The sequence below is a fragment of the Hippocampus zosterae genome, chromosome 3 (genome assembly GCF_025434085.1).
Source record: "Hippocampus zosterae strain Florida chromosome 3, ASM2543408v3, whole genome shotgun sequence".
In the NCBI taxonomy this organism is placed as follows: Eukaryota; Metazoa; Chordata; class Actinopteri; order Syngnathiformes; family Syngnathidae; genus Hippocampus; species Hippocampus zosterae.
Window position 1 is genome coordinate 4,587,652 of NC_067453.1, and position 23,563 is coordinate 4,611,214.

General features: G+C 45.5%; 1 protein-coding gene and 1 long non-coding RNA gene across 3 annotated transcripts in view; one reads left to right on the forward strand and one right to left on the reverse strand.

The window, feature by feature from the left end:
* The window catches only part of adat1 (adenosine deaminase tRNA specific 1), a 144,892-nt gene that overhangs the window by 24,038 nt on the left and 97,291 nt on the right, over positions 1-23,563 (forward strand). The gene's annotated exons all lie outside the window — the stretch shown is intronic.
* Positions 22,196-23,563, reverse strand: part of LOC127597768 (uncharacterized) — a 38,706-nt gene continuing 37,338 nt past the window's right edge. The window contains exon 3 of one of the 2 annotated variants that reach the window (XR_007961729.1): positions 22,196-22,353. This is a non-coding gene — a long non-coding RNA (uncharacterized LOC127597768). The remainder of the gene's footprint in view (positions 22,354-23,563) is intronic. The other variant, XR_007961730.1, reaches the window with a different exon arrangement.

Consider the following 23,563-nt stretch of genomic DNA (forward strand, 5'->3'; position numbering starts at 1 on the left):
ACAATTGTAAATTTTTAAGTCAGTTTAAATATACTGTGTGTGCGGTTGTGTTTGTGAACATATATATAATTTTATTTGCTGTAATTATTTTAGGAGTATGTGACATTGGTGATCCGCGTTACTCAAATATTGTATGTAGATGTTGCTCAAAATTTATCATGCTCTCGTTCACATCAGACCTCAAAGTTCACAAAGGCTGTGGGAACTTTGATAATTGACTTAATCATTGGCCATGAAGGGGAGCGGCTGTTACCTGCTCCAAAACGAAGTTTTTGCAGCACCCCTCCCCCCAGACATGAGTTTGTTTACATTTCATTTAGCAGAGCTGCGCAGAAGCCAGCCACAACGCTTTGCATGAAAAAAATTAGTTAGGTACTGTATTGCAGAAGTGTCCCCAGAATATCCAATTTATTTCATTCAGCTTTGGACATTGAAACTGGAAAATATGACTTGCATTCAATAAGTAAATAATTGTTTCATCTAAATTCCATATTAGAGTTTGGAATTATGTTGCTTTAAAAACAATTGTAAAATTGTAAGTCAGTTTAAATATACTGTGTGTGCGTGGAGTATGTGACATTGGTGAGCCTAGTTACTCAAATACTGTATGTAGATGTTGCTCAAAATTTATCATGCTCGCCTTCACAGCAGACCTCAAAGTTCAAAAAGGCTATGGCAATTTTGATAATTGACTTAGTCATTGGCCATGAAGAGGAGCGGCTGTTACCTGCTCCAAAACGAAGTTTTTGCTGCACCCCTCCCCCCAGACATGAGTTTGTTTACATTTCAATTAGCAGAGCTGCGCAGAAGCCAGCCACAACGCTTTGCAAGAAAAAATGAGTTCGGTACTGTATTGCAGAAGTGTCCCCAGCATATCCAATTTGTTTCATTCTGCTTTGGACATTTCAACTGGATCATTATGATTTGCATCCAATAAGTAACAACAGTAAGTATTCATTAGTAAGAAATCATGTTTGCGTTGCTCAATCAGTCTTGATAACAGAATTTCCTTATGTGGGACATGACTACGGTACACGTCCTTTATGAACATGCAAGTGTGTTAACAAAATACATGTGTAAGAACACAAGCAGTAAAATGCAAAAATATATGCCCCAACAACACAAATAACACAAAAACGGCAGTATACAGTACAGGTATATGAACAAAATACATTATAACAAGAGTAGTCACAAAATGAGGGCTCTTTGCTCCAAAATGAGACCTATAACAGCTGGTGGCTTTTCTTTCCAATCACTCACTATCTCGAACTTGACCACCCAAGACAGCGTTGCTCAGCTGATGTTGTGCAACAAATGTCTGAAGGCATCCACGGGACCCTTCAAAGTCCTCCATGCCCATAGCGCGATGGAACTCGCCTTCTCTCTGATTAGCGCTCCAGTTAGCGCAAATTGTTTTCAAATCTCTAAATGACCTTTTCAAATCTCTAAATTACCTCGTGCCACCTTACCTCGCTGACCTCATCTGGTCTGCGGACCAGACATTATTAGAAGGACCAAGAACTAAACTGAGGCTCAGAGGGGATGGAGCCTTTTCTGTTGCTGGTCCCTCTCTCTGGAATGACCTCCCACTGAACATTCGGCAAGCCTCCTCGCTGCCCATCTTCAAAACGCGCCTCAAAACTCACTTGTATTCTTTGGCATTTGACTCACCATGACTTAGATTTGTTCTTGTTTTGCTGTTCGGTGCTTTCTACCGTATTTATTACAGACTGCGTTACTGTTTGTTGTATATGTTAAATTGCTCCATGTAAAGCACTTTGTATGCAGCGATGGCTGTTTGAAAGTGCTCTATAAATAATGTTGAGTTGAGTTAGCATGATAGCAGGTCAAGCATTCCAGGAAACGTTCATTTACTCTACAGTCCGTCGAGCCACAAGCAACTTGCTTTGAGCATCTAATCGGATGCATTCCATGTTCTCTTCCACAGTCATTACCATTCCTTTGTTTGGATGCAACGATCGACAGGACGTAAATGTAAATGAATGGAATAGAAAGTCGTTCACGATTCCAGTAAACGCATGCTAATAGAGAGATTCTGCTGTTTTTGTGCCGAAGAGAGTAAAAAGTGGTGCAGACAGTTATTCCGCGGTATCGAACGGGACTTGCTTGAGTTTGCTCTAATTCGAGCTTCCGTATGGCTTCCAGGTTCCATTTATCGGAACGTTCGTCCGTTGTTATGAATCGATCACTAATGTAATATCCATCCATCCATATTCCACCGCTTATCCAAGGTCGGGTAACAGAGGCAGCAGCTTTAGCAGGGAAGCCCAGACTTCCCTCTCCCCAGCCACTTCTCCTAGCTCTTCCCGGGGATTCTGAAACGTTCCCAGGCCAGCTGAGTGACACAGTCTCTCCAGCGTGTCTTGGGTTGTCCCCGGGGCCTCCTGCCGGTGGGACATGCCCGGAACACCTTTAAAACTCATTTCGGCCGCTTGTATCTGGGATCTCATTCTTTCGGTCACGACTCATTGCTCATGACAGTAGATGAGGGTTGGAACGTAGATCAACCGGTAAATTGAGAGCTTCGCCCTTTGGCTCAGCTCCTTCTTCACCACGACTGACCGATACAAAGCGCGCAGAGCAAGCAGCAGCCGCTTCACCGCTGCGCCTGTCGATCTCTCATTCCCTCCTGCCCTCACTTGCAAACAAGACCCCAAAATACTTAAACTCCTCCACTTGGGACAAGATCTCCTCCCAGACCCGGAGAGAGAACTCCACCCTTTTCCGACTGATTTTCATCCCAACCACTTCATACTCAGCTGCGAAACGCTCAAGTGAGAGTTGAAGGGCCCTGCTTGAAAGAGCCAACAGTCCCACATCATCTGCAATAAGCAGAGATGTAATACTGAGGCCACCAAAATGGATCCCCATCAACATTTACACTGCGCCTAGAAATTGCCAATGTCCGTAAAGTTTATGAACAGAATCGATGACAAAGGGCAGCCTTGGCGGAGTCCAACCCTCACAGGAAACGATTCTGACTTACTGCCGGTAATGTGAACCAAATTCTGACATCTGTGGTGGAGGGACCAAAGTGCCCGCATCAGGGGATTCGGTACCTCATACTCCTGAAGCAATCATTTAATGTAATATCGTACTCAAATGTGTAATGCATAGATTTTTATTCTGGGTGAGGGAATTTTCGTTTGACAGAAGTCCATAGATGGCAATACTTACTGTAATTATGTTTCATTGAACAATTATAATATTCAAGTCTGGTTTAAAAAATATGAACAGGTATATACATTTGTGTTATTACAGTTTCTGAAACATATAGATGTTGCTTGAAATTTATCATGCTCCCCTCAAAACAGACCGCAGAGTAAAATAAAAGTTAAAGGCTGAGCAATTTTAGTTTATCGTTGGCCATGAAGGGGGGAGGGGCTGTTCCCAGCTCCAAACCCTCGCAGTTGCACTGTTTGAACCTAGTTTATTCAGCTCCCCTCCCCCACACTAGTTTGAGCACGTGATCAATTAGGAGCGCGGTTCATACAGCAGCAACAAAGCTTTGCAAGAAGAGTTGAGTGTTGCAGTCGTGTCCCCAGAAAATCTAATTCGTTTTATTCTGCTTTGGACATTGAAACTGTATAATACGAATTGCATCCAGTAAGTAAATAATAATGATGTTTCATCACAATTCCATATTAGCATTTGGGAATAATGTTGCATTCATAACAATTACAATATTTTAAGTCGTTTTTAAAATATGTGTGTGTGTATATACTGTATATATATACAGTATGTATATACACATATATATGCTGTGCTCATTTTAGGAGTACACATTGGTGTAAACAAGAGTTCATAAAATATGTTGATATTGCTTGACATTTACTATGCCCCACTTCAAAACGGACCTCAGGGGAAAAGTGAAGGAGTTTTGGTTATGAAGGGGCGGGGCTGTTTTCACACCCCAAAACGTCACAGTTACGTTGCAGGAAACGAGTTTCTACAGCTACCCTCCCCCACATCACACTCGCTGACCATCAATTAGGAAACGCGCGCTTTGCTACCTGCACAAAAGGAAGGCGTTGAGAAGAGTGAGCGTACGAGTCAGCATCATCGAGAAAACCCCAGAAAGTGACAAATACTTCAGAATTAAAGCAGGTAAGACACTCAAGTTTTGAATATTTTCTTACAAGTTAGTTATTCTAAGTAATTCGGGCAGGCTCAAAGGTTCGTGTTATATCAGCATTAGAGTGAAACCGACTATATGAATAACTCTACTATGCTGTACCTAAGGAGTTGTCACCAAGATGGAAAGTTTCCTTTCAAACAATAAACTTTCAATAGGGCGTCAGACACACAATACAGCGCCACAGAATAGGCCGTTGGTGTGGTAAAATCAAGTTTTAACAACCCCCCCCCCCCCCCCCCCCGCCGTTGTCGTCGTCGCCATTTTAGTTGAGCAGAAAATTAGTTGCAAATGACCCAGCGTCTTTCGCCGCCGCCGCCATCTTAGTTGGGCAGAGAATTAGTTGCAAATGGAACCAGTGTCTTTCCATATACAGAAAGTAACTGCAAAAAGACGATGTAAAATACCAAGCAATTTACAGATAACAAAGTGGGTTGAACGAAATATTATACTGTGAACCATTATCAACACAAAAGTTAAAATAAAATAATAAATAAATAAAAAAAATAGAGGTTAAATGTGTGGATCACCAAAACCTATGCATTTTGGGCTGAAAACCCCCCCACTTATATGAGGAGAGATGCATATTTTCTATGTTTGTTAAGCTTTCTACTATTTTATGGGGACATTTTGATGATTTTTTTGTGGCAACATACATTGTCACTGTCATCAACCTTTGCGATTTGTAACCACACTCGCTCATCGTTTATTGATCCCAAATATCCTTATTGGCAAAGCCGAATTAGTGGTGATTGAAACTTTGACTTTTCAAACGTCAAACCAGTTATTGGCCCAGGCTTATAAAAACACACTAGTGATGCATTCTCAGCATGAATCTTAACCTTATCATACTCATATCAACTTAGTGATTAGACGTTAATCGGCAAATTAGTGGATGAATGTTGATGTAATTCAAGGAGAAAAAAAATGCTCTGGCGTGCAGAGATTTAGTGAATATGCGTTCATTTTAGTCGCCACATACTAAGAGAAATTTCCTCTTCTGGGAATATAATAGGATGAACGTGGAAGGAATTCAAACAAATTTGATTAAAAAGTACACATGATGCGTTCAAAGAATTAATGTAAATATTGTAATTATATACAGAAATTGCATCTTAATAGGTGTATGAAAAGATTGACCTGGGTACAGCTCACGTGGAAAATTGTTCTCTCCGCACTCTGTGTCGGCCATCATTGTTATTGGATTGCCAAATACTTGGAAATAAGCCTCTCTTTGTGACGCAGATGATTCGCCAAATGTGTAGTGGCAACTAGTACAGTATTACATTTACATTTATTAAGTTTTTAATTTTCTGAAATATCGATTGCTGGTATTGGCAGCCTCCACGATAACCTTAAAATAATGCCGGTATCAGCCTGATACCATTATTTGGTTTCGGCACTTACCTATCTTTGCCAAGCACTGGAAATGAGTGATATAGACATTTTTAAAAATTATAATAAGTCGACTTTTAATTGATTACCCGGTCAGTTTCAAATGCTTTATTTGCCCATATTAAACAAAATAAGTTATTTCTATAAGGTATTTCTGTTTTGCCATGTTAATGTGTTCGATTAATATTTTATCCCACAGAACTATCTTGTCATGTAAGCCTGAATTATTAGTACTATTCTCTAACATCATTAATTGCAATGGTATTTTCTGATCTTTTTTTTTTTTATTAACAGATGGACAATCCCACTGAAGATGGTGATTATTCTGACTCAAGTCTTTTTGGATCAGATGAGGAATACAAACCAACTAAGACATCCTCTGAGTCGAGTGATGACGAGAAGATATTCCATCCAAAGGTAGAAAAATTGTTCTCTTATGATACATCCAGTGAAGACTCTACAAGTCATCAGACATATGAAGCAGAGGAGCACAGTCATGTCTGCAATTCGTAAAGAAGGTATATTAACCTATGTAAAAACAAAAGATGAGCAAAGAAGATCCTTCTTTAACCATAAAAGCATTTACAAAAAGGGAAGGCAAACGAGTTTGGCACAGAAGTCATTATTGCTTCTACTGTGGCCAATCAAATTTAAAGATGGCAAGGCAATTGGAAAGGAAACATAAGGAATCACAAAATAAATTCTGTGGGGGGGTTTGTGAACACATAACAAAGGAACAAACTACACAATCAACTCTGAGACGGTCCAGTCTCCTACAAAAGGAAAGATTACAGAAGTACAAACGAGCACGAAAGCAACACATTCTACCCGTATGTAATCAACTCTTTTCACGCGTAGCAAGTCTACCCCTGTAGCGTTCACACGTCCCATTTTATATCGGTGCTGTCCCGCATACTAGCATTTACTCCAGAGTAAATGTTTAAACCACCTCCTGAGCAGGGTTACATTTGCTCTGTTTTAAGCTGTTTTCAGGGGCTACACTGGTGTAACTTTGTACGTGGCAACGCTCGACATGGGGGCAGTCGGCTTTTGGGGTGGGGTGGGGGGGGGGCAGAACGGATGTATGGACATGTCAAGAGTTTTAATTTCTCCATATTTTGTTCCGGTCAGTTGTCACGCAGTATGAGGAACATATATAAATTATATTTAATCCTTGTGTATTTTTAGCCGTTATAAATCAAATGTTTGTTGGGGGAAATAATGCGGCGTAAATTCACTCTAGCACCTAAAGCACTATGAAATGACATACAACAAAAATTTCTACTGTACAATATTACACGATCGATTACAGCATTGTTTTCGGTATTTTTGTATTTAGATTCATGTTCTTACCATTTCATTTATCAAATGGATTGCCCACACTGGACAATGTAATCTATCAATATAAAAGTTGTTTTTCGAAACCCCTGCTATTCGCGTTCAATAGAGACCAGGCTCGTTCACTGGCTGCCACTGGAATGCACTTGAAGGGGGAAGATAATTTATGGATGATGGTTATTTTGAATCAGGAATCAGTATTTTATTTCTGCCAAATATTTGCATTGGTCTAACAAAATTTAATTATGTCGGTTGGTTCACACTGACTAGCATGAAATCATACAAGATGTTCTTGTAACATACCTTTCAAATGTTATATGTTGCCCAGTAAATCTTCTCTATTCTTAATGGAAGCACGAACTTGTATTTAATACATAATACAATGATTTGCATGTCATGTTCAACCTCTATTTAATTGGCTACACTACTATGTTGGAATTGATGGCTGCAACACGTTCCAAACAAGCTGGGACAAGGTGGTTTTGGATGCAGTGCTCTCTGATAGGTCGAAGGTCATGGCCTTTGAATGTTATCTGTTTTTGGCCTTGCCGCTTACATGCACTGATTGGTCCAGATTCTCTGAACCTTTTGATATTATGGACCAAAGATGACGTAATCCCTCAATTCCTTGCAATTATACGTTGTGAAACTCTGTCCTTCAACGATTCAACTTGTGGTGACCCTCACCCAATCTTTGCTTGTGAATTCAGGATAGCTACTTTTTGACCCAATCATGGCACCCACCCATTCACAGTTAGCCTGTTCACCGGTGGGATGTGACAAACAGGGGTTTGATGAGCATTTCTCAACATTATTTTTTTTGCTAGTTGTTCCATCTTTTATGGAACGCATTACAGCCATTAAATTCTAAGTTACCGTATTTTCACGACTATTCGACGCATCGTACTAATGGCCGCAGTCTCATTAATGGGTGACATTTCTGTATTTTACACATACACAGGACACATCGTACTAATGGCCGCAGTTTTACAGTGGTAAAACATACGCCAGCTTAAACATATGGCATGCATGCGCGCACGCTAACACGTTAGCTTGAAGCATACGGTAGCATGCCAAGACATACAGATAAAATAAAAACACGTTTTTAAAAAGGCAACGAAAGCAGAACTGAGTTCGGGTGTATTTTATTTAGCCATCGTACAATGTTCTCACGTTTATCGATCAATCATCACCCAGAAATCCATCAAAGTCCTCATCCTCTGTATCAGAAGCAGAGGACTGCACATCTCAGTTGTCATTGAATGCATCACATGCTAGTGTGAGTTGCTACGCATTGCCGAGCGGAAAGAAGGAGTAGCAACAGCAAAGTCAACATTTCTCTCGTGTGAAGCTTTCCCACATTTGAAAGTAAAGAACAGAGCGAAACATGGTGGCAGCGCGTGTGTGTGTAGAAAGATTTGAACAATTGTGCAAGTACCGTAATCCATCAAAAACGCCGCGTTCCCTCTCGTTGTTGCGTATTGTGGCGTAACTCGCCAAGCCCTGCCTCTCACTCTTTGTAAAGTTGTGTTTGCCACCGATCATCCATTGTTCCGATGCCGTTTGCAACTTTACTTTGAACGCCCGGTTGATGCCAATGTCCAGCGGTTGGAGTTCTTTAGTCAACCCTCCGGGAATAACGGCAAGCTCAGAGTTCATTTGCTTGACTTGTTTTTTTCACCGCTGCTGTGAGATGGGCACGCATGCCAAAAGCATAACCGGTGGCTTTAAGTTTGAACTGAGCTTCGTAGGCGTGTCTTTTTGTCGAATTTATTTTCAGGGGTTCTTAGAAACCAAAACCGGAGTTGTTTTGCAACAATGCACATTGCCACACTCTATACAAGTGTTGGTACTGGCTTGAGGCGTCCCTTTAGCGTACTTACACGCCCACCCTTCACCATTGGCGGACTAGCTTGCCTGTCCTCTCTCTCCCTCTCTCTCCCTCTCCATATATGTATATATACACGCCCACCCTTCCCTGATTGGCCGACTTCATTCCCGCATTCCTGGCCACAGTCACTTCCGCCTTTTCTCTATATAAACAGCGTGTCGGCTATCAGTCAGATTTTGGAACTCGGCGCATATAAAGGACGCTCCGCACCATAAGGCGTCCTGTCCATTTTGGAGAAAATTTAAGACTTTTAATGGCGCCTTATAGTCGTGAAAATACGGTAAATATTATTGGAAAAAATTAAATGTACCAATTTGAACATTGAATGTTGTCTTGTCTTTGTAATGCTTCACTTAAATATAGGTTGGACATGATTTGCAAATCATTGTATTCTGTTTTGATTGATGAGCATAATGTCCCAATTTCACTGGAATTGGGTTACTAAATGAATGCCTTGATAGCATATTTTTGTTCAACACTGATTTAGTAAAATGTGTCACTTTGTTCTCCTTTTCATGTGGTGGTATCGACCTTTAGCCCCAAAAAGGGAAAAGCATCTCTCCAAAAGAGGGAAGACTGAATTGGATGGTAAGCTTTGGATGAGGAACTATATCTCTTTTTTCATAATTTAACCAGTTAAAATGCATGCAACGTATTTGACAATGAGTGTCAAATCAGGGATGTCCCATTTCATTGCAGATTCGAGTCCAGGCGGGGACCCTGGCGGTCCGATCCTTGGCTGCAGAAGCTAGCTCTTGGGACATGGAATGTCACCTCTCTGGCAGGGAAGGAGCCCGAGCTGGTGTGTGAGGCAGAGAAGTTCCGACTGGATATAGTCGGACTTGCCTCCACACACAGCCTGGGTTCTGGTACCAGTTCTCTCGAGAGGGGTTGGACTCTCTTCCACTCTGGAGTTGCTCACGGTGAGAGGCGCAGAGCAGGTGTGGGCATACTCATTGCCCCCCGCCTCAGTGCCTGTACATTGGGGTTCACACCGGTAGACGAGAGGGTTGCCTCCCTCCGCCTTCGGGTGGGTGGATGGGTCCTGACTGTTGTTTGTGCATATGCACCAAACAGCAGCTCAGCATACCCACCCTTTTTGGAGTCCTTGGAGGGTGTGCTGGAGAGTACTCCTGCTGGGGACTCCATTGTTCTGCTGGGGGACTTCAATGCTCACGTGGGCAATGACAGTGATACCTGGAGGGGCGTGATTGGGAGGAACGGCCCCCCCCCGATCAAAACCCGAGTGGTGTTTTGTTATTGGACTTCTGTGCTCGTCACGGATTGTCCATAACGAACACCTTGTTCAAACATAAGGGTGTCCATATGTGCACTTGGCACCAGGACACCCTAGGCCGCAGTTCGATGATCGACTTTGTAGTTGTATCATCGGATTTGCGGCCGCATGTTCTGGACACTCGGGTGAAGAGAGGGGCGGAGCTGTCAACTGATCACCACCTGGTGGTGAGTAGGCTCCGATGGTGGGGGAAGATGCCGGTCCGTCCTGGCAGACCCAAACGTATAGTGAGGGTTTGTTGGGAGCGTCTGGCGGAATCCCCTGTCAGAAGGAGTTTCAACCCCCACCTCCGACAGAGCTTTTCCCATGTTCCGGGGAAGACGGGGGACATTGAGTCCGAGTGGACCATGTTCCGTGCCTCTATTGTTTAGGCGACCAATCTGAGTTGTGGCCGTAAGGTGGTTGGTGCCTGTCGTGGCGGCAATCCCCGTACTCGCTGGTGGACACCAGCAGTAAGGGATGCCGTCAAGCTGAAGGAGTCCTATCGAGCCTTTATGGCCTGTGGGACCCAAGAGGCAGCTGACGGGTATCGACTGGCCAAGCGGACCGCGGCTTCGGTGGTCGCCGAGGCAAAAACCCGAGCGTGGGAAGAGTTCGGTGAGGCCATGGAAGCGGACTTCCGGACGGCTTCGAGGAAATTCTGGTCCACCATCCGACGTCTCAGGAGGGGGAAGCAGTGCACCACTAACACTGTGTACAGTGGGGATGGGGCGCTGCTGACTTCGACTCGGGACGTTGTGAACCGGTGGGCAGAGTACTTCGAAGACCTCCTCAACTCCACCAACACGCCTTCCTTGGAGGAAGCAGAGCCTGGAGACTCTGATGTGGGCTCTCCTATCTCTGTGGTTGAAGTCACCGATGTGGTTAAAAAGCTCCTCGGTGGCAAGGCCCCAGGGGTGGATGAGATCCGCCCGGAGTTCCTCAAGGCTCTGGATGTTGTGGGGCTGTCCTGGTTGACACGCCTCTGCAACATCGCGTGGTCAACAGGGAGAGTGCCTCTGGATTGGCAGACCGGGGTGGTAGTCCCTCTTTTTAAAAAGGGGGACCGGAGGGTGTGTTCCAACTACAGAGGGATCACACTCCTCAGCCTCCCTGGTAAGGTCTATTCAGGGGTGCTGGAGAGGAGGGTCCGTCAGGAAGTCGAGCCTCCAATTGAGGAGGAGCAGTGTGGTTTTCGTCCCGGCCGTGGAACAGTGGACCAGCTCTACACCCTTAGCAGGGTCCTTGAGGGTATGTGGGAATTCGCCCAACCAGTCTACATGTGTTTTGTGGACTTGGAGAAGGCGTTTGACTGTGTCCCTCGGGGAGTTCTGTGGGGGGTGCTTCGTGGGTATGGGGTACCGAACCCCCTGATACGGGCTGTTCGGTCACTATACCACCGATGTCAGAGTTTGGTTCGCATTGCCGGCAGTAAGTCGGAATCGTTTCCAGTGGGGGTAGGACTCCGCCAAGGCTGCCCTTTGTCGCCGATTCTGTTCATAACCTTTATGGACAGAATTTCTAGGCGCAGCCGAAGCGTTGAGGGGGTCAGTTTTGGGGGCCTCAGTATTACATCCCTGCTTTTTGCAGATGATGTGGTGCTGTTGGCTCCTTCAAACGGGGCTCTCCAACTCTCACTGGAGCGTTTCGCAGCCGAGTGTGAAGCGGTTGGGATGGAAATCAGCACCTCCAAATCTGAAACCATGGTCCTCGGTCGGAAAAGGGTGGAGTGCCCCCTCCGGGTCGGGGAGGAGATCTTACCCCAAGTGGAGGAGTTCAAGTATCTTGGGGGTCTTGTTCACGAGTGGGGGTAGGAGGGAGCGGAGATCGACAGGCGGATCGGTGCAGCGTCTGCTGTGATGCGGACATTGTATCTGTCTGTCGTGGTGAAGAAGGAGCTGAGCCAAAGGGCGAAGCTCTCAATTTACCGGTCGATCTACGTCCCAACCCTCACCTATGGTCACGAGCTATGGGTCGTGACCGAAAGAACGAGATCCCGGATACAAGCGGCTGAAATGAGTTTTCTCCGCAGGGTGTCCGGGCTCTCCCTTAGAGATAAGGTGAGAAGCTCAGTCATCCGGGAGGGGCTCAGAGTCGAGCCGCTTCTCCTCCACATCGAGAGGAGCCAGATGAGGTGGCTTGGGCATCTGATTCGGATGCCTCCTGAGCGCCTCCCCGGTGAGGTGTACCGGTCATGTCCCACCGGGAGGAGACCCAGGACACGCTGGAGAGACTACTGTATGTCACCCAGCTTGCCTGGGAACGACTCGGGATCCCCCGGGGAGAGCTGGAAGAAGTAGCTAGGGAGAGGGAAGTCTGGGCTTCCCTGCTAAAGCTGTTGCCCCCACAACCCGGCCCCGGATAAGCGGTAGATGATGGATGGATGGAAAAAACATTACACCCAAAGAGCAGGCAAAATCTAAATTGGAGAAAAAGACAAGTACTTTTATTTTTTTTACGTATAAAATCCACATTGTAAAGCTATCACAAGGTGGTCTTTGTGAGTATCATTAAATTGCAATTGTCATCATATTTAGGGTCTCCCAGAGCAAATTTGAGGAGACCATGGAATGAAGAAGAAAAGGCTGCTGTGGAAAAACACCTGGGGAGACTTATAAAAGGGTGTCAAGCAAGAACAATGCACTGACTGCAAAATGAAAGAGCCGCAGGCCTTGGCTCAAAAAACCTGTAAAGACGTAAAGAACTTCAAGAAAAGATCTGCTTCTCGAGTTCTTCATTTTTAAATTTAAATTTTCTTGCTGGAGTATTTTTTTTTTCAATTCTTTTCTATTCTTCCTGAGCAGTGTTGTTAAAAATGTTCTACTTGAGGTGAGATTTAATGTTGACATGTACTTATAAAGTTTTACAATATATTTGATTTAGTTCCGTAAATTAATTGGCCAAAGCATGGGTCACTTTTATTGTAGTAGTAATTGTACAGCAATCAATCGGTTCAAGTTGTGATTGATATATAATGTATAAATGAGGAACTCTGCTTTCTTAAGTTGAAACTATCAAATTATTCATAAAACAGACTACTCACACTTTTTAAAATTAAAATACAAAATGTCTGCCGTGTAATTGCAGGTTAATAAGAGAGGAAAAACTCTGAAGGCCATACCAAAAGTTGATTTGTATGCTTAACTGCAACAAAACCAAAAAAGATAAGATATTTTAACCAAAGTCACAACAGGAGTGAGGACTTTGAATGTGCCCATTCAGAGTCCTCACTCCTGCTATGATTTCAGTTTCAAGTCTACTTTTTATTGCTCTGTTTTTTAAAGAAGTTGAAGTGGGGAAAGTAGTTGGGGTGACATCTAGTGTACAAATCTAAGACTAGTTCCTCTCTAAACCTATCAGAAAGGGTGGTCCTCACTCCCTATCTGGAGTTACCCGGACCTCACAAATATAGTCGTACAGGAATGTGTGTGTGTGTGTGTGTGTGTGTGTGTGTGTGTGTGTGTGTGTGTGTGTGTGTGAGTGTACCCATGGGTGTGTGTAGGTGAGCGTGCGTGTGTGCGCGTGTGCGCGATCGTGAGTAAGTGTGTGTGTGCTCTTGAGTGCGAGTGAGTGAGCGTGCTTGTAGAAGAAACGAATGGAATGGATAGGATAGTGTGCTTCTCGGTGCTCTGGGGCGCGTGCCCGCCTGCGGTGCCCGCTCGGGGAGGGGAATCTGGCTTCGGGGGCGGGACAGGGAGTGGCCAACCTGTACCTGCCCACCGTGTTTCAAGGCTAGGCACTCCCCGTGTGGGTGACGTAGGGGCGGGGCGTGGGGCCGGAGTTGTGCCCACTTTGGGGCCTACCTTGCTGGTAGCGAGGTAAAATGTGACAGGATGATGGGGGACGGCATGCTGAAGGAGCAAAAGAATGCATGACCAACTGTGGAGGTCCTGAGGTAACTGAAACCCAGGAGAATTAATGTGCCACAGCTGTCTAACAAGAAACAAGAAGCACGGGAATGCTACCTAACGACACTAATATAGATGTGCATGTATGCATCTCAAGAAAGAGTTTGGCCCCTCATAAATAATACGAGGGTCAGCTGGCGCCCCCTAGACCCTCTGGGAGCAATGAGAAATTGGAGTTGCAGAAAAGCCCGACTTGTTAATTTAAATTAAAGACAGAATGATAAAATTAAACACCAATTATTGATATTGCTCTCTGGGGCTCTCCTCAATACTTCTGATTTTCTGTTTACATAAAAAACCTGAGAACAGGGATTGCATAGCAGACTGACTACAGACTGATCATCATAAACTTGTGAACAATTGTTTTTCAAACAAGGTGTCATCTCCAACAAAAGTTGAGTGCGGGTACAGAAATAGCGCGGACGGAATACACCGGATCGAATATCAATTGAGACAGCCGGTCTTAAGGGGTCCATCTGAGGTTGGCAAAATCGTATGTGCATTGTTTAATTGATATCGTTATCTGCAATAAAAAAAAAACAAAAAAAAATGGGGGAAAGGAACTATGCTAGTCCAATGGTGACCACCCCCCATCGAGGTAGTGCGGAGAAACTACCCGCTCATTAAGGGGGTTAAAGAAATATCCAAAAAATTGAATAAAAGATGGCCTGACATCGAGAGGCCTTGGCCGGTGGAAGAGACTTTTAACAGGGAAGTAGTTGAGACAATACGTGTACTAGTATCAGCATACAAGGCAGGACATAAAAAAGGAAAAAGAGGAGAAAAGAGGAAGGAAAAGAGAGAATGGGAATTGGGATTGTTAAAAATATTTGACAAAGAGGGACTCAAATTGAACCGAGAGTTCCAACAGAGAAAAGAGAAAATTAAAGCTGAAGTGCAGAAAAATATGGAAGAAGCTAAGAACCTAATGGAAAAAGCAAACATGCCTTTTTCACATGTGTCCCCTGTTAAGAATCCCCCACCGTATGATGTGAGTGAAGACCGTGGAAATGTATATCCACAACTTCCGATAATCAACCAGGAAGGAAGTTATCAGCTGGAGACGGAGGATAAGGACATTGTCGAAACAGGAAGAGCAAAGACCACCATCATCATGCACCCTAGCCCTGCCCGCAAAAGAAATAAAACACGATTTGCAAAGCATGGCACTTTTGACTACACTAGAAAGGAGCTGCAGTATGACAGCCAGAGTGATGCTGAAGGAGCAGCGGGGGGCTATGACCCCACAATCAAAAGCATTTTGAAAAAAGCGGAGGAAAAAGGACGCACTCCGGGAAAAAAAAGATTAGAACAAGAACATATTTTAGTAGTACCGACAGTGGAAGCGACAGTAGTGATGATGACGGGGGAGACAAGGATCCTACGCCTACCTCATGCTCCACCCCCACGGCCATGGAGGATTGGAGAAGAACCGCCTTAATGAGCATTAAGAACAGGAAAAAGCAATGCCTGGAGGAATTGGACTGGAGTGTGGAACCAAAGGAGCAAGAGGAGCTGGAGGAACAATTGCAAAGGTTGGAGGTCGCTGAACGCAAGCTGAAGAAAGAAGCGTCCAAAATACCAGCGTCCCTTTTGAGCCAGGAGCAAAGATCAAGGCGGGCAAATACGATCCTACCAGTTTTGGTGCGAGGACAACAGCTGGAATACAAACCATGGCAGAATTCTGACATGTCAGCCATCCTTGAGAAGCTGCCCACCATTCAAGACGGAGCACACCCTTGGATATCCAAATTGGAGGAGTGCATGGTGGGAACCCAGTTCGCGGTAGGAGACATTAAGAGGCTTCTGGCTAACGTGGTAGGAGTCCATACCATGAAAGACATTTTGGGAAAAGCAGGGTTACATCGCTTTGCTACAACATCAGCAAATGACTCTGACCTGTTTGCAGCAGTCCGAGGCCAGATGTGGGGAGCACTGAAGGCAGCGTACCCGACCAATGTAAACCCTGATAATATTGTGCTCGAAACCCTGGGACTGACAGAGAACGCACGCTCATACGTGGCAAGAGCATATCAGACTTGGAGACACATCACAGGAAATGATCCGGATACAACCCAAATGGAAAAATCTATCTTGCGGGATAAGATCCAAAAGGGCCTGCCCGTGCAAGTGAGGAGCAAACTGGCCGAAGTGGTGGGACTGGGAAGCATGACGACTAATGTCTACACTGATCACATCGCTCATCAAGTTGATTGGTTCCGCAAGAAGGAGATGGCTCAAAAGGAGCAGGACCAAGAAGTGGTGAGGAGGCTGAACCAAGTGCAGCTCGTGGACAATAAAAAGGAAAAGAAGCAGACAGTCGTGGTGCAAGCTCCACCGCAACAAATCATTCTACAGCCCACGTCCCCGCATGGCCTAACTCCGCAAGCAGCCATGGCGGTGCCCTTCAGCCCAGCCCCTCAATGGGGAAACAGACCGGCCCATCTCTGGGGAGCCACGGCCCGTGGAGACAAAGGACGGGCAGGAAGGCCTAATCTCCCGGGGGGCCTACAACAGAGACCTAATGCGTGCTATAATTGCGGTCGACCAGGCCACATATCTCGCCAGTGTGATAGGCCCTATAACAATTCCTCTGGAGGTGGCTTCAGAGGGGGAACCAAACCACGAGGCCAAAGGCCTCAGGGCCCGGTAAACCCCTTTGGGGACCCGGAGCCTGGATTTTAGGGGTGCCCAGAGTGCCCTAAGGGGGGATGTCAGCTGGTAGTGTCAGGTCCGGAACAGGAGCCAACAATAACAGTGAAAGTAAATGATCAGCCTTTGACAGCTATGGTTGACAGCGGAGCGGCTTTCACTTGTATCCGGCCCGAAGACGCTACACATCTCCCCATGTCCGGTCATTTTGTGCGGACAATAGGGTTCGAGGGTATTAAACAGCTGATCCCTTCCACAAGACCAGTAAAGCTCTGCTGGCAAGACCACACAATAAAAATTCCAGTCCTGGTGTCAAACCGTACACCCATTGCCCTCCTCGGCAGAGATACCCTGTGTGGATTGACCTGTACCATAAAGTGTTCTCCCGATGGATGTGAGGTTGAAATACAAAACAAAACGTGCCACGAGGTGATGATGCAGTTAAGGTCCGGGAAGTCAACGCCCACTGTAATTTGGGTGGGAGATGTCAGCGACAACCTATTGGAACCTTACAAGAAGTGGGAAAAGTTTATCCGCTCCAATAGACCAGGAGCAAGGACCCCAGAGTACCCATTCCACTGCACGCTACAATATCACAAAGACCTAACGCAGGCACAGGCAGAAGAGTGGTTGCGTCAGCAACCGCAAGAAGTGCAATTGAACGGCACTTGCATTATCCTGGGACCACAGGGAGTGGCCATGAAAATCCAGAGAAACGGATTCATCGACAAGGAATTTAAAGTCAAAAATAGCATCCCACATGTGACTTTGTTGATAGCAGAAGACTGGGAGCAGCAACATGTAGGAGAAATGATGGCGGAGGCGGAAACACTCAAGTTTTCCCCGCTGGCAGGAAACAATGCTCTGTGGGTGAGTGTTGATAAACGGTTCATGAAGATCATGGTTTCAGCGCATGGACATGGACAGCCCCAAACGGTACAGCTGTCACACGACTCCATCCTCAGTATGACGACAGATCAACTCAAAGAGGACATGCTCCGACAGGTACCCGACTACCTGTGGTCTCGCCACAGTACGGACATTGGACTTGTAAAATCGGCACAACCGGTAACAGTGGATCTTCGGCCAGGCTGCAGACCTCCATGGAAGACACAGTACCCCCTGAAAGAGGAAGCAGTGCGGGGGATTGAAACACAGATCGAAGGATTGCTCGTGGCAAATGTGTTGAGAGTGACGCAGACCCCTCTTAGTAATACGCCAATACTGCCCTTGAAAAAGCCTGACAACACCCACCGGCTAGTACATGACCTTCGAGCCGTGAACGAAGTGGTGATTGACAATGTAGCCGATGTGCCAGATCCGCACACCCTGCTGGCAGAGATTCCGCCGGACGCGGAATGCTTCTCAGTGGTGGACCTTTGTGGCGCCTTTTTCAGTGTCCCACTCAGTAGCGAATCACAAGGACTGTTCGGGTTCACATTCAAAGGACAGTTTTATCAATATCAGAGACTTCCTATGGGTTACAAACATAGCCCTCATGTGTTTAACAAAGTGTTAAAGGATGATCTCGAAGGGCTCGAAAGACAGGTGCAGAGCACTGTTATTCAATATGTGGACGACATTATTGTCTGTGCATCGGATGTCGAGACGTGCCACAAAGACTCGATCAAACTGTTGCAAATTTTGGCAGAAAATGGTCATAAAGTGTCACAAAAGAAATTACAATACTGTCAAAAACAGGTTGACTATTTGGGCCAGAAAATATCGTATGGACAGAGACGTATCTCAGATGGCCATTTGGAGGCGATACGAACGGCTCCAAAACCCAGAACTGTTCGCCAAATGTTAACCTTTCTGGGAATTGCGGGATATTCGGCCTCCTGGGTCGAAGAATACGCCAAATTGGTAGGGCCGTTAAGAGCTATGATCAAAGACACAGGCAATAATGATCTCCACGCCACGCTGGATTGGACACAGGATGGCCATGTGGCGTTTGAAACAATCAAAGCAAGATTGCAAGAGGCTCCGGCATTGGCTTTACCAGATTACTCGAAAAATTTTGTGTTATTCACGTCAATCTCGGCGGGGGGTAGGTTTGCATGTGCAATTCTTTGTCAGCCTACAGGTACGGGGTTTGGACCCCAACCTGTGGCCTATTATTCGACATCCTACTCCGAGGTGGAGATGGGCCTGCCGCCATGCTATAGAGCAATGGTTGGAGTCTATTTGATGTATGACAAAGCCTCGGCTATCACCATGGGCTATCCTGTGACAATTCTTACTCACCATAGTCTTCGGACTCTGTTGAACCATGGCAAGTACACCTTGACAGAGCCCCGGCTTCGGGACTATTACAGGCTCTTGGAGCAAGGGGATGTCACTCTAGCAAGGTGTACTACTGTAAACCCAGCTGAGTTTTTGCCAACTTCAGAGGGTGAGGACCCCCACGATTGTTTGCATGAGTCAGAAAATACTCTAGACTGCGGTCCGATTTGCAAGCTATCCCCCTGAGGGAAGCGGATCTCGAACTGTGGACAGACGGCTCTTGTTATCGAGTCGGAGAAAATTTATGCGCAGGCTATGCGGTCGTGCAAGCGCAGGGACCTGAGTTTGTAACGATCAAAGCCGAAGTGGAGAAGGGTTCCATGTGAACAGCAGTTGAACATGGGTCAGTCGGTCCTAAAGGATGAAGGAGTGGGAACATCGGCGTAGCGCCACTTCCTTGGGTTTTTATTTTCCTTTTTGTGTGATGTGTTGCATGATTCCACTGGAATGTGATCCACCGTATGTTGTTGCCCGGCCCGCGACCAGTTTACCATCGTTATTGTGTCAAAGTTGCATGTGTTTTGCGTTGACTGCCATTGTCATCACGCGATACTGGCAGGAGTTCTTATTCGTTCCAGAACCTCTGGATGCTGACCGGGGCCGTGCAAGGGACTCTATGGACAGTGACCTGGACATAAGGACTTTGTATGGACAGCAGGCCCTGGGCAGTGATACCCAGCACGTTCTATCGCTGAAGATTCGGGGAATGGACTCTGCCTCGGCACGCACTTACACATGAAGAAGGGGGGCGACATTTCGGGGTTCTTGTTTTGATAGCATGTTTTGATACCTCATTACTATATACCTCATTGTTTATTCCAATATTTTTACCTCATTTTGTTACCTGCTGGCCGGCTGATCATGTGACGGTACAATTTCACTGTTTGGTGATAGGGGGACATGTCATTCCATTTTCACACTGTTTGGTGAGCTCGTACTGTTTTGTGGATTGTAATGTGCCAGGGCTCCTTACACCTGGTTGACACCAGGTGAAGGGAACCACTGGGGATGGTAGAAAGGGCCTTCCTCTTTTTCCTTGTCATTAGACTGGCGAGGTTTTTTTTCTTGAGGAGGGGCCGGCAGCTTTTTGGGGCTTCTAACGGGCCACACCAAATTCATTACTTCGCAATTTGTCACCGTTGTAAGGGTATTACCTAAGGGGGGTGGTATCGTCGTTTGAATTATGCGGACTTCAATTTTCTTTGCTTGTGGTTCCTGAGAGGCCTCAGATTGTTGTCAGGGAGCAATTGGCTAACTAAATAGTTTGAGCTTTCCTAGTTAAAATAACCTTAAGTAGCATGCCTTGAGCGTGATTTAGGCTGCAGATTTTGGGCCAAATTGTAGACGTGAGCATATATAAAATTTGATTGGGGAAAGATGTTTGGACCTTTACCGATGTTATCTTTTGTTAGACCGTTTCCGGGACTACTACTTTGTCCCGGAAGGGGGGAATGAAGTGTAATTTGGAATTCCCTCTCTATTCCTGTAGGTGGCCTTTGAATGTCCACCTGGCGTCAGTGACACGATTCTATTCTATATTTGCTGGTCAGGGAGAATTCAGTTTCAGCAATGTGTGCAATCCTATAATAAGGTAAAGTGGCTGTTGTCGTCCATCACCAACAGCGCTGGTCAAGATCTCCTTTTTAGGACTGAAGTAAACTAGTAGATTGAAAACCGCAGCTGGTGCACAAAGCCATGACATCAGCTCCTTGCCAGGTATAAAAGATACAGGCCTGACAGGGGTAGGGGGGCTTTTTTACATCCATGCCTTGGGCCACTCAACTTTTTGGAAAGACTTCACTCTGACATTGGTAGAATAAAATCTTTTCCCAATCAGCCGTGGTCCCTGAAGTGCTCATTCGTCGGGAAACAGCCACCGATCACAGAGTGTTTTTTGAAGACCAGGGAAGCAGCAAAAACCATATACCACACAGCCTTCTCGGAACACTGACGAAAAGCCAACATTTGCAACATACAGTACGTAAACACTCGCGGTTCAGTGAGGGGATTTTAGTCCTGGGACTTCGGGGGTTCTGCGCAGACTGTTAGTTATTCCCCAGTACAGCGGTACCTCTACTTACCAACGTCTCTTCATATGAAATTGTCAAGTTACAAAACGCCTCAAGAGGAAAATATTGCCTTTTGTTACAAAAGAAATGTCAAGAAAGGTAAAAATACAGTCGGGTCTGCTCCTCGCAGCTACGAGTTTCATGAACGCAACATACTTGTAGCTGCTCTGCCATTGGCTATTACCGAGCGTCTTCCTGGTATCCCATTGGCTCAGAGGGAGATCTACCGTATGTGTCTATGTGTTTCGATAAATAGAGATGTGTCTGTGCAGAGTACTCGTCATTCGCCCCTTGGGCCGTGAGTCGTTCCGATCATTTTACGTAAATGTGAATCACCCAGAAAAAATGTTCAGCAGTCGGGCGATCGCTCACTCTGCCGATGTTTGCCTTAGACATTTTCGAAGGAATGTTAAAAGCCGACAAATGTAAACGTACTTGGATCAGTTCTTGCCAAAACGGCAGCCAAAAACCTCTTCTAAGACGGAACATGAGCTAAAGAGGGCAAACAACGATGAGGGTGCACTTAAAAGTGAAATGACCATCATTTTTAATCTTGTGTTTTTTACATGATGCACAACTCATTGATTGCGCAATACTGTGATCTAATTCCATCCATTTTTTGGATTCTCTTTATCCTAACAAGGGTCCAGTAAGATCCCTAAATTTCTTGCGGTTTCTGTTGAGAAACATTCTAAAACTCTTCACAAAGCGGTGAATCCCATCCCATGCTTGCTTGTGAAACTCGAGCCTTCACTGATGTTGCTTTTATCCCCAGTCATGACACTCACCCGTTTCCAATGAACCTCTTCACCTGTGGAGTATTCCAAACAGGTGTTCAAAAAAACCAAAACAACACGAATACAGAAATGTTTCTGTCATTCCCCAAATGGAGATGAACACTTTGAAAGAAGCTTTGCTGAGCGCGAGGCACCAGGAGGACGGTGTTGAAGCTGGTGGTATGGTATGCGTGTTTGTTGTGTCCACGCGCCACATTCACACACGGTACAGTCGACTGCATTGAGTGCTGCCCCCATGATTAAAAATGTTGTTTTGTTGTGGTTTTGCGTGCTCAGAAGCCACTTGAGCCATTGGCCCAACAGGATAGTAGGGTTTTTGTTTGTTTGTTTTGTCCAGGGTATCCATGGCAAGCACCCAAAGCGGGTTACTTTCAACACAAGAATTTCACAATCACACAGAATGCAAGAAAAAAAAAACTCCATTTTTTTATGACATTTTTTAATGCTTTCCAACTAAACTACAGGGATACTTTTTTTTTTTTTTTTTTATACTTTTATAAAAGGATGGTCGCTGTGGTCCATTCTGGAGCACTTGAAGTTGAGGGCTTGTCCGCTGTCACTGTCACGGCGATGTGCACCCATCCCCTGGAAAGACAGAGAAAGGACAACATGGGACCATGTCAGTCTTTTGTTTCTGCGATGAATCACGGTGAAGTTGGTGGTTTGTGGATTGGATGACATCCTCTGCTGGAGGCGAACTTATTGGATGTCACTCATGAATCGCGCACGGGTGCAGTTGTTTCTCATAAGTGGAATTGGACAGGATGGGGTCAGATACGGCAGCACTGCTCATTGCCAGGTCGGAGTGACAATCTTGCTGAACTATTCAAACCTTCATATTATTTTTTTCACCAATCAATGAACACAATTTGGTCAGTGTGCCAACTCCGCGCTGGAGGCAAAAACCGAAAAAATCTGGCTTTTCCCTTCTTTGTGCACAAGGCTGGCCAAAGACGATGAAACAATGTACAGGTACTCACATTGGGATATACCGCAGACTTGGCCGGGGGCGCACTCGACCGTTTGAGGAATACAATATGGCATCAACCATGGTATACAGGATTGGCATTTCACAGCTTCACCTGAGGGGTAGAGTTGGGAGTGTTTGAGAACTTGAAATGATTTTTTTTTCTCCTTTTGGCTTGTCCCATTCACCGTGGCCGCAGTGCGTCATCTATTTCATTCAGTTAGTCTTGCGCTCGTCCTCTCGAACACCGACTGCCCTCGTTTGACTATTTTTGTGCTTTCTACTGTCTTCGGGACTCATTTGTTTTATTGTTCGTTGCGGTCTGAATTGTGGTGGTTGTTTGGAAGTGCTCGATGACTACAGTTGATTTGACTCGACTCATGTCTTCTCTGGCTCCATCCATCGAGCTCGTCTTGGGTCTTCCTCTTGCTAGCGTGTGGAGAACATGCAAACTCCACACAGGGAGGCCAAAGCCGGAGTCGAACCCTGTCCCTCTTCACCGTGAGGCCGGCGCGCTAACCGGTCGGCCACGGTGCCGCCTCAAAATAACATGGACGTATTTCTGAAGGGGTTGTCTCAACGGGAAAAGTAATTTCCTGAATTTCAGAACGTATCATAAGGGGAGTTCACACAGCATACATTTGCATCGGTGCCGCACCGACGTATATTGTTGCGATATATCTTACACCCGAGCAAATTTTGTGGAGCGTTTGAGCGCAATTGATTTGTTTTTTATTGTTCGTTGCTGTCCAAATTATATTCTGCTGCGTGTGCAGAATTTTGTAGACAGCGGTGGTTGTTTTCAAGTGCTCTTGACTTGACTCATGT